Here is a 15,281-nt window from a genome sequence, read left to right as displayed (position 1 = left end):
GTCGTTCACACGTAACATGGGGAGCAAAGAGGCCAAACCTGCAGACATGCAGCCTCCCTCTTTTAAGCAGCCCATTCCTCTAAGTCATGCGCGTACCCATGCTAAGGTCTAGGTATTGCTTTTTGGTTAAAAAGAGGAGTGTTTCAGAAACGGGCAAAGAAAGGCTGTGTCTGACAAAGAACATCTCAGGATTTGGGTGGCGACTGCTTAATCCTGGTAATAACACATTCAAACAAGGTGTGTAGGGGACTCCCGATCAGTGGTTTCAGAGCTGTCCTTAGGTTGACAACATGCTGCTCTTCTCTCCTAATGCAACACCATTAGAGGAGGTGACTGATTTACCGCTGTACCTACGGCAGCTGGTTGCAATGCTCAGTCTTTAAAAAAACTGGGTCTGCAGTCCCCAGATGGTACCCAAGCCCTGGCCTGAGGTGGGCACTGAAGTACCCAGTCCTGGAAAATGTTTCCCTGTGGCTACTTCAGGAGGGTCCTGCCCGTGGGGGAAAGTTTATCCTTTTGCAAATATTTCTCCTTTTCAATATCCCTTAAACATTTTCAGGGTTTCATTTCAGTTTCTTTAGGGAAGAGAGTCCTAAAGAACAGTGCTGAGAATGAGGGAGAGGGTGATCTTTCCATTATAATCAGGATTTTTAGTAAAAATTCCCATTTTCCTGAACTGCTCCAATAGCTACCTATTTTATCTTTGACCCTTCTGCAGCATCTGGAAGGTGCCCTGCAGAACATCATTAGAAAAATGGTTCCTTGCAGATTTTTAAATAAAGTAAACAAAAAAGGAAAGGAGAAGGGCCTTGCAAGCCCATAGGCAAGATGGGGTGCAAACGATGGGATCAGGGCAGGACAAGTGGATGCCAGGGTTTGCACGGCGTCCAGAGGAGTTGCCCCGGGTCTGCACATCAGATATGTCAGATGGGTCCAGGTTCACCCCCAGGATCCAGGTCCCTCAAAGAATCTGTGGGTTATAAATTTTTCAGGAAACCTTTCTTTAGTAACATTACATGTTAACTTGTAAGCCAAACAGCATATATTCAATGAGAGTCCATCTGGTTCAATAGAAATAGATCTTTATTAATAACATGCACATCATATGTATATTTAAAATACATATACATTTTTCTACTATTCACTTTAGAAAACAATTTCATAAAAACCTTTAATCAGGTCCCAAGTAATTTTAAACATTAAAAAGCCATTTTTTACTACAGAACCAGTAGGTATTATTCCAATTAAGTGGTGTATAATCACCATGTGTTTAACATAATGCAGGCTCATGCATTTCAATAGAAATAGGTGTTCCCTTTTCTGCTTTGTTAATCATGTCAAATATATGATGATATACTTGACAACACCTGCCACAGTTATATGCAATTGTGATTCCCTGCTGAGAGCGCGCTGTACAGATGGCGTTTAAAAGCTGGAGACAACTTTTTTACAACTTTCTGAGTTCCCGCGAGGGGCACCTGGCATTGTAGGTAACCCAGAAGCCAGCTACGACAGAACCCAGAAAAACAGGATTTCATGAACAGCGAAGAGGAAAGCAATCTAAAAAACAAGAGCAGAGGGAATTGCCATATCCCCCCTGTGTTCATGGCAAACTGAAGTCAGGGTCGTGTTTCCCAAGGCCCTGCCAAGTACCGAACCGGATCTGTATATTGTGCACAGAGTTACCAGCTATAGACGGTTTGCAGATTTACAGAACATATACAAAGGCTCATATGAGGATGGGACTTTAAGGCACAATAGTCCATATACTCAACACATTCATTGAAAACAAAAGTTCAATTTACAGTGCAATATAAATGTATTCAAGAACTCAAGCGGCAGCTCCATAATCACTTTCACCGATAATTAGGCAATTGAGGAGTACTTCTGCGGTGCACAGCAGCCCCGGCCCCGCACACACGCTCATACACGTGCTGAGCGTCAAGTACACGAGGAGCCTCTCCGGCTTCGGCGAGAGGATCTGTGCACAGAAACTTAGGTGATAACTGAAGCGTTTACAGGATCAGGGCCCCAATAGACGTCGGGGTGTCTGCACCAGGCTGTGCACAGCCACAGCTCCTGCAGCTCCAGAAAGTGACCCCAGGCGCCCACGCCGTGCCTCCCACCGAGCCACCACCGCCCCTTCTGCATCCAGAATCAGGCCCGGCATTTACAGCCAGTCAGGGAAAAGCGGCACGAAGAAAACTCAACTCATCGCAACACTAATTACAGTCAAGCGCGCTGCTGTTCCGAGACGAAAAGGAATTGTCCTAAGCCAGTCGTTTTCAAAATGATCAGCTATCATTACCAAGTCTGTCCTTGTCACCCAGCTCGTCTATATTCGCTCTGATGAACATACTATCTCCAAGGCAACTGAGTCAAAGGGAAGGAAGGACTTTCTTTACATCCAGTGCAAACATAGCCCATATGTGGGAGTTCCTAATGCAGTCATAATAGAATATATATATATATCTATATCTATCACTGAAAGTTGACCACCTACAGACAGATTCACACATCAGAAGCCAGAAGAGCTGAATTGTAGCTACAAACCCGAAAAAGAAAAATCACTGTATGTAGCTCTATTAAAATGCTGGTACCCAGTAACTTGGTAACTAAATGTTAAAATCAGTATATAATTCAAAAAGTGTCAAATTAAATATGTGGGGAGTAACTTGCAATGTTATTGCACCTTTGTACTTCTTTATCACCCCATAAACTACGTTTTTTAAGCACTAAGGTAGAATATTTCAGAGCCACTTTTCAATAGCACAAATCACTGTGCAAAGCAGAAGGCAGTAAAATCTTGAGCAGACAAAATATTTAAAATTGTGGACTTTTGATTCAATTTCATATCAAGAAGTCAACCATAAAAAACCAATTTGTTTTCTAGAAAGAAATAATCCATTTTACCAGCTCCTAGAGCAAGTAGAAATAAAAAAAAGACTGGTTTTTTGTTCAAAAAAACAGCACAAGAGAAAAACATGGTAAAATATCATCTTCTTTCACAGGGAGCCCAATGAGTTTCATTATCTGATCCAGATTTTCATCTGCTATGTATTCAGTTATCCTAAAACCTTATCAAAGAAGCTTTCAATAGGCAAGAAGGTATCTGCCTCTTCCAGCAGGCAAAGAAGTTACTCTTCAAGATGAAGCTGACGGGCAATGGGTTTTTTCAGGTGAGGTTAAAGGCTTTAATCCTACTGAGGTTTTCATTCCATTGAAACATTATTAATTTTACTTAAAAAGTTTTGTTTATTCAGGCCAGAACCATCCTATGAATATAATAAAGTAGGTCAGTGAGTGGAAAAAAAGCATTTTAGCATATCATGTAGCTGCTAGATCATTATGAATTCAGGCAAAAATGGACACGAAGAAAAATATATGCATAAATCAGATCGCTTCAGAGCAGAAAATTACATACTTTGAAAAATCAGGAGACAGAAGTAATTTTCCTTTACCACCTAGCAGTCTTCTGATGTCCCTACCCCAGCCCCTAAATCCGCATGAGGCGTGCAAGGTGCCAGCAGAGGCCAGAGAGCTCTTTGGGGGATAACGGCACCTCTCACAACAGCCATCACATCATCAGCCCACATCCCACGCAGCAGATGGGTTTCGCTGCCAGCTTTTACCGGCGGTATTAGGGCTGCTCCGCACACCTGGTAATTAGCCTGGCTTTTCTCAGCCGGCCCCTGTCGAAATGGGCATGGCCACTTTTAGCTGGAGATTTCTCAAACTATGCCAAACGCAAGCTTAATCGTTCACAAGATTTTGGGCTGGTGCAAGCCCAGGCGCAGCAGGAATATAACCTCATAGCCAAGCAGCTCTGACACCAAATTACACTGACCGAGGGTTTAAAGACACCCTTTTGTAAAAGACAAGTAACTATGCCTTGTCTCAAAATAAAAACAAAAACCTGAATATTCATCATGACTAACAGCACCTCCCAAACAGCACTGCCCTGTTTTTCCAGCCTTCCCACAATATCTGTGCTGTTTATGTTCTCCAGTTTGCAGGTTATCCTTGTTTTGAATTAGACTGTTGCCTTTTTTTTTTTCCTTTAAAAAAAAATCTGGATTTCACTGTTTCCTTCTGTCTCCTAAACCTGTATTGGCTTCTAACTACTGATATCAGAGTTAACTTTGCTCTTCACACCTCCCGCTTTTGCCTTTCTGTCTTTTCTCCTGCACTAACACGTGCCTGAGAGCTGCGATGATATGTGCAACACACACGACTAGGATGCTCGAAGCGGGGTTACAGGAGGAATCCTACATGAAGCACGTCCCTGGCAAGCAATGGTATTTGTTCGTACTGTAGAACGCTTCGGAAATAGCATCAGCCACATCTGCATGAGCAAAGCCTTTCAAAATAAAAAATTAGGTTCTTAGATATATATCTGCCTCCAGCTGAGTGTGCGCTACTATTTACTTTGCTTTAAAGCTTTAAAGTGGTGACAGCCAGCGAGGCAAAGCCGGTTTCTTCACTGTAAGCCAACAGACCTGTAGGACTCTGACAGGCTTTGGATCATCTCGTATATTTGTTCAGCAATTCTGGGATGCAAGTCACCCGCAGGTGAACTGCAAGTGTATCGTTTACAGGCTCATTAATCACATTTCCCCAGGTTATAGTGCAATCTTTGCTTTTGACCCCATTGCTGGAGCATCATCTTTTCCCTTATATTACTCTTTGGTATTTTCATGACATAGCTTCGGCAGCTATAAAACTTTCCACTTGTAGTCATCGATTTGCTGAACATCTCTCATGTCATAGCTTGTGAAATATATATTTACATATTCTAAGGTTAATTCCCAGATCAAAATTAGACATTTCACTTAACCTGAAACACTATTACTAATGCTGAGCAGTTTCATCAGGAGAACCTCTGAGGTTTTACTAGCATCTGTCAGATACATTCATTCTCTGAGAGTTATCATTGTTTTTCTGCCTTTTATATTCCACTTAAAAAGAAATTACTGTCTATTCCCTAGCACCAATGCGAACCTCTGGCCAAACAGCAAATTAGCATGCAAAGAAGTATCAGGGGAACAGCTAGGGAAAGAATCAAATGAAGTTAAGGAAACACGGATGATGGGCTGAAGAAACAATCTTTCCTGTGAGTCATACTGGTTTGCATTAAAATAGCAAAGCAGATACCAGCTAAGAGATAATATAAGTAAAAGGTGAATGCAATTATTTTTTTAAAAAACCAAACCCTTGCAAATCTCAGTATAGAGTGTCTTGTAAGTAGCAAGCGAGTTAAGTCTCTGAAAATCCTAAGCAAAAAGGCTGTTTCCTTTGGCACTGACTCCTTCACGGTCAAAGCATTTCTCAAAGAAACTTTCTCTCTCTACCTTTACAGAAAATAACTTGCATTTTACTCCTCACTGTTAGACTACTCCACTGCTTTGGGGGCTCCCCTTTCACCGGGGATGGCATAATTTAACTGCAAAGTGATTTTGAACGTCTGTATCTACACACAGGTAACTTAAATGCAGCTTTGCTTCTACAAAACACATTGCACGCAGTCTCCGCGGATAAGGACCTCCGTATTGCACCAGCTCTGTGTGTATGTCAAGGTACTTCATAACCAGGGGGTTAACAGCGGGAACTGCAGAGCATTATTCAAAGTACCTCCCACTCAGCTCTGAACATATCCGCCTTTGATCACAAGTATATCTGCAATTAGTGCCTCATCTTACCATCTCAATAAGCAGTTCAAGCATTCAGAAACAAACATCAGTGGGTCTAACAGCTACTTTAATTCATTTTATAAATAAGCAATTGAGAATTTTGCTCCAAGTGGCTGCTCGTGTAGCCCATTCCGTAAACGGCGTTCTCTGCAGAGTAAGGCACGATGCGATACGAATGCAGCTCTTCATAATAGAGCGACTGGGAACAGCACTCCTGTACCATAAACTTCAGCCGTTTTCGTGCGTCAGAGTAAGCAGTCCTATAACACGGAGCCTCCTTAAAGTATTCATAGCTCTCCCTCTCTGTCTCTAGGTGAATCTTCCTCAACAGATTGTTAATTAATACAGACCTACGGAGATAGGCTTCAGGGTCGTCCAGGAATCGGAGTTTCTGGAGAGAAAGTTTTAGAATACAAGTCCGGTCCTCGGGTAGTATCAGGTGCTGGGGAGTAAAGAGCAAGTAAATGGGTCTTTAGCATCGAGGAATGAAACCGGGGGAGGATGGGGTCTGGAACGAGAGAGCTACTCACTTTTGGACAATACTCATGGTAATCTTGATGTAAATGTTCTTCTTCTGCATATTTTCTCTTAAAGTAGGCTACTTTCGACGTCGTTAATGTCTTTGGTAGGCCCCGATCAGATCAGCTCTGTGCAAAAGAAGAAGAAAAAGAGGCTCGGTAAGGCTTACGGCCACGGTGGCTGTAACGTCACAGTCCGAGGTGTGCAGGGGAAGGAGGGGTCCAGAGGTGGGATGCAGCCCAGATGACGCTCAGCCTCGACCTGCAGCCCTCGACCCACTGGAAAAATAATTGAGAGGCCGGCAAATGTGAAGGAGGCATTTCTGAGCCACTACCCTGAGGCTCGCCAGTACAGCAAGCCCTGCTCCGGAGTGACAACCGCAGCACTGGACACACGCTGCCACCGCCGGGGAGGGTCTCCAGGTCCTACAGCTGAGCGGGTACCCCTGGCCAGCCAAGGCATCGCAGAGCGGGGCAAGGGAGATGCCCAAGCTGGGAAGGTCTCCATGCATTGCTGGAGGGACTGGGATGGGGCCACCCATCTGCAGAACAGGGGTCCCTGCACCACGCTGGGGTCTGTGAGGGACAAGGGATGGGGTTTAATTTTCGCACACCACACCCGGAGTCCTGCGGCTTCCTTGGAAAACCAATACAGAGCATATTCACTAGATGGTAGTATCATCCCAGAGAAGCAGGAGAGCTCCAGCTCAGTGGGAGGGTGATAGAGCTGGTTTGGTCCCTGGGTTGCTTCAGTTTTTCGGGGCACGGAGGAGGGAGGCTCAGCCCTTGGGCTAAGAGAAGGGACTGTTGGGCTTTTGTGCTATGACGAGAGCCCAGCGGAGGTCTGCTCCCCCAGAGCAGAGCCCTGCAGAGGAACCAGTGCTCTCTGCACACCCACAGCTGGGCCTGCCCGCCTGCTCTGACCTCTACGGAAAGGTGACATGGTGCTAATTCAGCACCTTAATGGGATCTGTAACTTCAGTGGTATTCAGTCTGGTGAACACTGGGTCCCTGTGAGATCCAGGACTGGGTTTTGCTTCTCTATTCACTAGATAGTACGAGGAGGCGTGTGCATTTGCAGGTGGCATCATCACCTCTCAAACCCTCTCTTTTGTAAGAAATTTCTGTTGTTTGCCTCTAAATGCACTATTTTTAAAAAACTTACTATGCTGACATTTAAAGGCAGTCCAGGGAAAGAAAGTATCCAGAGCCACTTTTTAGATAGAATAACTCAGTCAGGTCCTGTGGGATATGTTTTCTTCCCCAAATTGAGACCTCCTTATGGAGCCATTTAAAACTAGGTTTTTCTGAGGAAATAAAGGACTTGGTTCTGGACTGCTTCTCTGTCACAATAGAAAAGCCAAAAGGTATTGCACAGCCAAAACACAGACCTTATGTCACTGGAAGGATCCTGCCATGGGGTGGTCCTTGAGCCTTAGCTGCAGGTGGGCGTGAAAAGATACCCATACAACTATTTCAGGGACTGGTGGCATCCCTCCTTCACTGGCAGGAAGGAGTAATGTGTTCTCCCTTCCTTCCTCTACATCAAAACCCGACAAGGAGCTAAAGAAGAAATCCCCTCGTAAGAGAACCTTCTTGTGTTGTATCCCTGAATTTCAAGTCTGTGAGGATGGAGGCTTCCCATAAAGGATGTTACAAATCTGGGCAGAAAACTCCTGACTGGTGCATTAACACCTCATTTGGAGCCAAGACCTACAGCCCTACTCTGGGACCCGGCCTGACACGGACTGCACGGAACAGCAGCACTTCCCCGGGAGAGGAACCATTGCTCTTACAGTGGGACAACGCTACCTTTAGTCAACCCGGACCACTGCACACACCAGAGACATTCCCTGCACCAACCTCAGCTCTCAGGGGCAAGGGTACATCTGCGGTCTGCACTGCTCTGTTAGCACTGAGTAGCTGCAAACACTGGTTTAAATTCATATGCAGCAACCTTCACTGCTTGCAGGTTTTATTCTAGTATTTGGATTACACCAGAGCCCGGACATCCTGGAAATTTAATTACTCTGATATTAGGTTCTCCTAAGTGAAAACCCCACTGCTGTGTTATCTGAGCGCAATCACAAACACACATTTATCCTCCCAGCGCCATGGGATGGGAGAAAGTTAGTTTTCCTCACGCTACTCTCAGGAAGAGAAAGGTACAGAAAGATGAAGTGGCATTCCTGGGGTCACCCAGGTTGTCAGGGCTGGGAAAGGAGCCAAACCCAGCGTACAGGTTGATGAGCCAACCATGAGCCCATCCTTCCCCTTCAAACCAAGCTTCTAAATGCTAAAATTTGCTCTCTAGTGGTTTTCAGTGAAAAGGCTGGAAGCACAGACCTAGCACTGCCTGTGTGCAGTGCAAGCAGAAAATCAGGCCGAGCGCAGGGGCAAGACAGACAACCACGGCGTGCAGAGCATCACAGCTCGGGCCTTCAGCTCCACCAGCTCCATGCAAACCTCCCCTTTGTTGCTCCCGGCCACAGGAATTCCTCTCCCTGCCCTAGAGATGGAGGGTGACAGTGGGATTTTCAGTGTCCCCTGACTACGGGTGGTCCTGGAGACACCGGCAACAGCAGGGAACCGGGACAAGGCAAGGAGCCGCTGGAGCGGAGGGAGGGCTGTGGTTTAGTGCATGCCAGGGGCTGGGGCTGGCTGGCAGAAGCAGACAGAAAGAATTGTATTTTGCAGAGGGATGCATATGACCATCCTGGCAGTGGGTTCATCGAGCATCTAAGTGGCACCTCCCCCCTTTCTGGGGTTACATTCAGCACCAGCCTGGAACATACCCCTTGGGTGCAAAGACGTTAGCTGTATTTAAATTCCTAAAGACCTTACATCAGACAAAGTGGCAAAGCTACAACAAACCACCATAACTTGGTTTAGTAGCAAGGAAGGGAAACAACCAGCAAATGAATACCAAGAGCACCTCTGGGCTGTAAGGTTGGTTTTAAGCATGTTCCCGCTTGTGAAAGGCTATACTCTAAGCGCAAAGTAGCCGCAAGCTGCTTGACACCACGCTAGCCGTTAGCAAATTCCAACAATTCCAAATCTGCAGGGCTTAGGGCACCCATTTCCCCAGCCCAGCAGCTCCTACAGGTTGTCACACGTGGCTCAACTTCAGCCTCTGTTCTCCAGAGGTAGAAGGCTCAACTTCTACCTCCACCTGCAGCAACAGGATGAGAAAGTGAACCGAAGGCAAGCGAGTCCCATCACAGGGCTGCTCCACAGAAGCTCAAGGTCTGCTCGTGTGCGCAGCACAGCTGCCATCCCACCACCACCCGTGTCATTGTCACCGTCATCTTCCGTGGCTGCTGGTGACATCCACACATCTTGTCTGCAGGTGCAGGGGAACAAAGAGCATGAATTGTGCCCTTGCACTGTGCCCTCAACACCAGCACCGATGCTGAAGCCTACGAGGGGCACCTCTCCCTGCAGGGGGCTTGCAAGGACCAAGCCTTTCTCTAACACTTACCCTGAAAGTCAGAGCGGACTGGCTCTGTGCGTGCCTAAGAGCTGCTTGGCTGGGGTTACAGGCACACAAGGCTGTAGTAATGCCGCAGTGAATCAGACCCTTAGTGTTTTGTTTAAATATAAACATATTGAATCAGTGCTTTTTGTGTAGAAGGCTATTCTCGCGAGCCAAGTGTTTTGACAGTTACAGCAAGGTGGTATGAGTCACTGCCTCTGCCTCAGTCAAGCTCAGAGACAGATACATCTTAATCACATTACATTTTTTTTTCAGCGCTACACCACAAGTCAAGGCACAGGGCCAAATTTCCCCCCAGGGACTAACTAGCGTAGCGCTGAGTCCTGAGTGTGAGGTTTGTCCTTCCAGCCTGGATGAACCCCGGAAAAGCGCATTCAACATCCCACCAGCGTTCAGCTGCAAGCCCTCTGCTAGTCACCAAGGACTCAGTAAAAATTTGCAATAGCGGGCAAGTGCTGCCAGGGCTCGGGAGCCCCAGGGCAGGCGCTGCCTGCTCATGCTGGCTAGTGTTTACACCCTGCCGGTGCGTGCCTGCTCTGAATGCACGGCACATCGGAGCACGGCAGCTATAGCTGCCATTAATGCTAATGGAAGTTTGAAACATAAATCCCGCACGCGGCAGTGAGGGAATAGACGCCTCTGTCTCAAGCCTGGATCTCTCAAACACAGCTTCGCGAGGGCTTTAATTGTACTTTCAAAAGAGCAAAATGTGCCTGTTCCTATTTATTTCTCCGGGAATAATGACAGTGCTCTATGGCATGGTACCTGCACAGTTATTAGGCATGTTTGGACAGAAGGTTATCTTATCTAAATTGGATTGGAAATAGATTTATAGCACGGCAACTTCACAGTTGAACTGCAAATTGCAAGAAATTCTCTTCATCTGGCCCCTGCGCTCCCGCCTCACCCCAGCGACAGGAGCCCCTATTTGGCACGAATTAGTGCCGGGTGATTTCCACAGGGCTGCAAGCTAGCCCAGACAGGAGACAAGACGGGATTTAACAAACGGTTGAACAGCCAGGAAAAAAAAAAACCAAAGCTTGTGCTTTTCCATCTCAGGCAACAGAGAGGGATCTGCAAGCCCCAGGTCTCCGCAGCAGCTCTGCCCCAGAGCTCGTACGTGAGACCTTGGGAGCGTTCCCACACCTGCCTGTGCCTCCACCTCTCCCACCTTTCCTCGGGAAGAAAATTCATCCCTGCCTGCCCGGTGCTGCAGTGAAAGGGGTTGTACGAGCAGGTACTATTGGCTTGTCGATGCAGACGTCCGCAGGAGGTAAGCAGAGCGGTCGCTGGCCAAGCCAGACCTGCCGACGCTGCGCGCCGAAGGTGGTGAGTCAAATGTGCCAGTGCCCTGCAGGGTTTCCTCTCGCGGTGTAAGGGAGGATAATCAATATGCAAGCTAAAGCTGGCTGAGACGGAAACCATTTCTGAGGATCGCTTGCATGCACAAATAGAAAACCTGAGGCTTCTGAGCGCACAGAAACTGGCATTTATTATCAGCAGGAGACATGACTTTGACATGGCAGGAAATATCATCATGTCCTTGCGACTGCTGTCAAACTGCAGTGATAAATTCCCCCGTCTCTAACCTTAGCAGCACTTGCAATTAGGGAGTGCTCAGCTGAAACCTTCCTCTGAGTTCACATGCTACGCTGCTGCATTTCCCCTCTTCGGAGGCAGAAAAAGCAGCTGGTCCCGCTGTGGGATTCCCAATTGATAATGCAAAGCTACCAGACCACAGGCAGATGAACATGTGGATCAAAAACACATGCGAGCCCCAGGATTTCACACGGACTGCCAATCGATTGCAGTCCTTCCAGAGTATCGAGTCTTATTCCTCGCTCAGGCAGAGAGAGCCCCTTTTAATTGACCCGCGGAAAGGTAGCGACCCACAGCCGTGCTGTTGTCTGCTTGCTGGAGCTGCTGGCTTTGCACTTTAAAGCTGCCTTTCTTTTAGTTTGCTAATTGCTTTGCTCTCCCTAATTGCAGGTTCTCCCTGGGCACATGTGTGTGCAAGGCACAAGCATCTGAATAGCTCTCATGAGCGCACGAAGGCACGAGACTTAATGACAGAGTGACTATTCCTGCCTCGCTCCTTGTAGTGCCACTGCTTTTATCGATAGAATAAAATCATATTTCCAGCTTAACCCCCTTTCAACGCTAATCCAAGTAATTTCCCTCACTCTGAAGGCAAGCCCGACCAGCTGAAGTCTGCAAACTTTTTAGTTACCTGAGGATGCGGAGTCAATCTGCAAAGGGTCTTTCTGGGATAATCTCAGCAGTTCTGGTAAGATTTCCTCCTCGCACGGGCTCAGCGAGCATTTCTGGCAGCACAGCACTGCTGAAGGGTTACCTGCCGTGGTGGATCAAGGAGAAACACACAGGGTTCAGGTGGCAAAGTAGGACCTACACGGAAAGGAGCTGGACCGCAAGAGAGGAAAGTGCTCTTTCCGTAGCCCCACAAGGCTTAGTAACAAGAAAAATAAGAGTTCTGATGTCACATCCAATTCTCTAACTTTGACCTTGCTTCCTGGACTCTCTTTCAAATGCCGGGAAAGTAAAATAAAACATTAAGAAAAATCATTTCAGTGTCTCAGTGGCATAGCTGTAACCCTCTCAGAGCAAATGCTGCAAAAATACAGCTTGCTTTTCCAAATATCCGGAAGTTTCCTGAGCTAGAACATGATTACTGCCCTGAACACCACCTCTCAAAACGGCACATTATTTTCTCCATTAATTCTTGTCAGCCTCAGAGGAAAGCCGAAGGGGTACTATTAGAACCACGCCATTATTTTGAGTAGTAGCATTAATTTCCGATCACACACGCACATACACACCCACGCTGCCTGCAGAGTAATACAGATCTGGGAAAAGTCAGATTACCGTTTTTATTTAACAGAATTATTGCAGCGTGCATGTTTCAGTGTTTGCCTTAAATACAGTATAGTTTCTAGGCTGCAAGTAGCTGCAGCAGCATCCGGCTGATGCCTTGCCTTCTGGGGGGAGTATCTGGCACGCTGTAGTAAGAATATTTCCCACCCCGGGGGAAAAACAATCACAGGTATGCATGCGCATACCCAAACTCTGCGCTCTTACATGTGTGTGCAGAGACACTCGCACTTTTTATGTGCATGAATGAAAACAAACAGGTCTAAATCCTGCAAGAGAGAAAGAAAAAGAGAGCATGTGTGCGTGCGTATTCACGTCTCGTAGCTATAAGGCAACTATATTTAGATAGTTGTCTCATCCCAGAGGATGATACTTCATTAACAGGCAACGAAAGAGTAGCTGTGGTTACTTTTCAGAGTTCAGCTTTGACCGTAAAAAGACGACCGATTAAAATGCCCTTTCGGAGAGCATGCTAGAGTCCGGCAGAGCTGCAGGCACCTCTGCCCCCAGCCCCGCAGGACGAGCGGCGAGCCGCCCTCCCAGCCCTTTGCCCTCTTCCACCATGCAGCAAAGCTCACAAACAAACACCAAACTTACTCCGCGCCAACACCCACCGGCTAAAGCCGTTTGGGCAGATCCCACCGACCAGAGCCCCACGGCGGCTCGCTGTCCCGGACAACCCCACGGCTCGGCTCGCTGTCCCCGGCCAACGGCCACCAGCTCAACGGCACTCACCCAGCGAGCCCCAGCTCCGGAGGGAGGGCTGCTCCCCGTCCTTCCCTCGCTGCCCGCCGCTCCTGGAGGAGGAGGAGGAGGAGGAAGAGGAGGAGGAGGAGGAGGAGGAGGTGGCGGTGGAGGTGGCAGCTCCTGCGGGTCCCTGCAGGCACTGAGGAGCGCATCACCTCCCGGCCGCAGCCCGCGGAGGTGGGTGCCCAGATGTTCCCGGCGCGGATTGGTCCAGCGGGAGCAGATGTTGGCCGGTTGCTAGGAGCGTTGCTAGGGGCGTTGCTAGGAGACGGTGACGCTCTCTCCAGCACTGGCGCGACTCGAGGCCGCGGGGAAGGAGGGAGGGATGGAGGGAGGGATGGAAGGATGGAGGGAGGGATGGAAGGAGGGAGGGATGGAGGGAAGGATGGAAGGATGGAGGGAGGGATGGAGGGATGGAAGGATTGAGGGAGGGATGGAGGGATAGAGGGAGGTATGGAGGGAAGGATGGAGGGAGGGATGGAGGGATGGAGGGAAGGAGGGAGGGATGGAAGGATAGAGGGAAGGATGGAGGGATGGAGGGATGGAGGGAAGGATGGAGGGAGGGATGGAGCGATGGAGGGAGGGAGGGAAGGATGGAGGAATGGAAGGATGGAGGGAGGGATGGAGGGAAGGGTGGAGGGAAGGAAGGAGGGAGGGAAGGATGGAGGTCCCGCCACTGGGATGTTCCACGGTGGGATGGGATGGGGGCGGGCAGGATGCCAGGCTGCCCGGTGAGCCGGAGGATGGAGCTGATGCCGTGGCTCTGAGCTGGAACGGCGGTGAGGAGCCGCCTGGGGCGTCACGGCAGGGGATGGGGATGTGAAACGCCACAGCTTGCGGGGGGGGGGGGTGTCAGCCCTGCTCCAAGCCTCGGGGTTGGCTGGGGGGGGCATAAAACTTCCCATCAGGGCAGGCTGAAGGAGGTATGGAGCGCAGCGGCAGCCGCAGGGGTGCTGGGTGCCCACCGCAGCGCGGGGAGAGGGCGAGAGCTCTGCCTGCTTCAGGGCAAGGCTGGGAGAAACATAACCCGGTGCCTGGAAAGGCTGGAGGGAGCCGTGAGTCCCCTGGCAGTAAGAGCTGAGAGCTGAGCTCCTCTGCCCTCTCTCTGGGTCACACTTCTTTTCCCTCACGACTTAGGTTGCTCCCTCCTTCCCCCACGCCCACCACCACATCTTGCCATACCGTTTTTCCCCTGAGCCTTTGGGATGCCCCGGCACGGTGCCCTGGGTCGTACCCTGGGACATACACCCGTGACCCCAAAGAGGCACCACAGCACTCTGAAACCCCATGGGCAGAAATTGGGATTGCTGCAGGAATAGAAGCTGCACAGCGAAACAACCCAAACCTCCTCCCAAACAAAACAGCAGGTCACCGTGGAGTGGGGCAGCTCCAGCATCTCAGCCAGACAGGGGGATTTTACTGCTGAGCACCCTCCTTATGGCAATAAATAGGTGGGATATCAGACTCAGCCTACCCTCACAACCAATGGTCCAGCCAGCAAGGCTCAGAAAAACTTAAAAGGAGTAAGTAAAATCTTACCTGCATAAGGCAGTGTGCACAAAGAAGGGAAACCCCTTTCCCAAAGATCTTATCTCTGTAGGTAGACACTGGCAGATATGAGATTACAACAACAACAAAGTGGGTTTTTTTTAAACCAGTTTCTCCAGCCAACTATGCGTAGGGGTCTTCTCTGGAAGAAGTGTGCCACTTCTAGACTTGGAAAAGGGGCTATCCTATCCTCTCCTCTCCTCTCCTACTACTGAAGGTGACTCAAACGGTCAGCCAGTGCCAAAACCAAGGCAAGATGCTATGGGAACACATTCCTTTTGGCAGCATCTGAAGCTCCTGGGCAATCCCCTGTTCTCTTGTGATTTGGAAGATGGGTGCCTCACACACATCGTATCTGGGCATGTCCTTGCTGGTAGGACACACAGAGCTCTC

General features: G+C 48.6%; 1 long non-coding RNA gene across 2 annotated transcripts; it reads right to left on the bottom strand.

The window, feature by feature from the left end:
* Positions 1-1,065: 1,065 nt before the first annotated feature.
* On the bottom strand, positions 1,066-13,596 carry LOC104315700 (uncharacterized). 2 transcript variants are annotated; one of them, XR_011324616.1, is made up of 4 exons: positions 13,329-13,596; positions 11,935-12,057; positions 6,221-6,337; positions 1,066-6,132 (listed from the first exon to the last, which is right to left on the bottom strand). It is a non-coding gene; the product is annotated as an uncharacterized lncRNA (long non-coding RNA). The 2 variants fall into 2 exon arrangements; XR_011324617.1 differs by lacking the exon at positions 13,329-13,596 and adding an exon at positions 13,208-13,302.
* Positions 13,597-15,281: the final 1,685 nt, after the last annotated feature.

Source organism: Haliaeetus albicilla, chromosome 5 (assembly GCF_947461875.1).
Source record: "Haliaeetus albicilla chromosome 5, bHalAlb1.1, whole genome shotgun sequence".
In the NCBI taxonomy this organism is placed as follows: Eukaryota; Metazoa; Chordata; class Aves; order Accipitriformes; family Accipitridae; genus Haliaeetus; species Haliaeetus albicilla.
Note: the sequence above shows the minus strand (reverse complement) of the source record. Positions and strands in the feature narration are given on the sequence as shown.